This window comes from Aureococcus anophagefferens, assembly GCF_000186865.1.
Source record: "Aureococcus anophagefferens unplaced genomic scaffold AURANscaffold_1, whole genome shotgun sequence".
In the NCBI taxonomy this organism is placed as follows: Eukaryota; class Pelagophyceae; order Pelagomonadales; family Pelagomonadaceae; genus Aureococcus; species Aureococcus anophagefferens.
Window position 1 is genome coordinate 3,416,409 of NW_008705561.1, and position 2,150 is coordinate 3,418,558.

The window sequence follows — 2,150 nt, forward strand, 5'->3', positions numbered from 1 at the left end:
TCGCGCCGCACGCGCCACGCGTGGTCGCCCGCGCCCGCCGCGGCGCCGCCGCGCCGCCGCGGCTTCGGCCAGGCCGCGGCGCCGGGCACGACGCCCGTCGCGGCGCAGGCGCAGCGCACGACCGCGTCCGCGCCGAGCCACGCGCCCTGGAACGCGACGGCGCCGCCGTTGACGCGGCTCCGCGCGCCGAGCGCGACGGCGCCCACGGAGACGCGGCGGGCGTCGAGGCAGACGGCGCGGACGTGGGCGCCGTCGTCGACGCGGCACCCGGCGCCGAGCGTGACGACGTCCCAGCCCGTGACCGTCGCGCCGCGGCCGAGCTCGACGCCGGGCCCGACCTGCGCGGGACTCGAAGCTTCGACCCGACGTCCGCGCGCGCGTCATCGAACGCATCGCGCAAAACCCCTCGGCCGCGCTTCGAGAACGCGACGAGAGCCGTCGATTCGTCCAAACATCGGCCGAATCGATGTGACCGAGCTCGAGAGGTTCGACGTTCGGCGGGGACGTCCCGAAGCGGCGGCCGAGCTCGACGCCGGGCCCGACCGTCGCGCCGAGCGCGCGCAGGAGCAGGGCCTTGACGCACTGGGGGTAGAGCCGGTCGCCGGCCGCGGCGACGCCCGGGAGGAGGCGCGCGGCCGCGCGGTGCGCGCTGTCGAAGCGCGCGACGCGGCGGCCCTGCTTCGCGCGGGAAAAGAGTGATTCAACGTCGCTTCAACGTGAGTGTTCCGCGCGCGCGCGTTCCGGAAAAAGCATCCAGGCGTCGAGAGCGCTCCGAGAGATGATCGCTCGTCCAAAAAATAGCCGAAACGAGTAGAAACCGGCCGAGATAGGAGCCTTTGAAGTTGGGAATTTCGCGACGCGGCGGGCCGCGGGCGACCGCCAGAGCGGGAACTCGCCCGACGCGAGCTTCCCGACGAGGAGCCACTTGGACGCGACGAGGACCAGCGTCGAGGCGAGGAGGACCAGCAGGCCGTGGGCCAGGCCCGCGTAGGCGACCTCGACGAGGAACGCGAACCAGCCCCGGAGCCGCGCGCCGGGCCCGCCGGCCGCCGCGGCCGCGAGCGCGGCCGCGCGGCCGCCGCAGCGCGGCGCGACGTAGGCGCGGGCCGGGCCCGGGAGGCCCAGGCCGTCGAAGAGCAGGTCCGCGGCGAGGCCCGACCCGCCGAAGAGCGCCGCGTCGGCCGCGTGCGCGGCGCAGAGCACCGACAGGCGCGCCGTCGCCCCGCGGAGGAGCGCGCGCTCGAGGGCCACGGACGGGGCGACGCAGCACAGCGCGAGCAGCGCGCCCAGGGCGCCGCACTCGACCGTGAAGGCGACGCGCTCGCCGAGCGCCGCCTCCTCGGGCTCCGCGGCGCCGCCGTCCGACGGCCGCCGCCGCGCCGCGTCCGACGACGCGCGCCGCGGCCGCGGGGCCGCGGGCGGCGCCGCGCCCCCGGCGGGCGCCGGCGCCGGCGCCGGCGCCGCGGCCTCGGCGACGAGCGCCGCGACGTCGCCGACGGTGGCCGCCGCGAGCACGTCGACGGCCGCGAGCCGCGCGGACGTCGCCGCCGCGCAGTCGCGGACCACGGCCATGACCTCGAGCGAGTCCAGGGCCAGGTCGGCGATGCGCGTCGCCGGCCGCACGGCGGTCACGGCGCCGCAGTGCCGCGCGAAGACGCCGCGGACGAGCGCCGCGACGTCCGCGGGCCCGCGCGGCGCCGCCGCGGCCGCGGCCGCGGCCGCCGCGGGCGCCGCGGCCGCCGCGCCGACGAGCCCGGCGACGAGGCCCGCCGTCGCCGGCGACCGCGCCGCCGCGCGCGCGAGCAGGGCCAGGTCGAAGGCGACGACGGCGACGACGGCCGGCGGCCGGGCCGCGGCGGGGTCGTAGGACGCGCGGCTCGGCGCGCACGCGTCGAGGCACGCGACGGCGTCGTCGAGGGCCATCTGCGCGTAGGGCGCGCGCTCGCTCGCGGCGCCCCCGGCCTTGGCCACGGCCGCCATGCCGTGGCCGCCGACGGGGCCCCACTGCACGGAGACGACGCGCCGGTCCTCGCCGCGCGACACGTCCGCGGACCGGCGCGCCGCGACGGCGTCGAGCGCGCCGTTCGCGGCGCCGTAGTCCGTCTGGCCCGCGTTGCCGAGCAGCGCCGGACGCGGAGAAGTAGACCTCA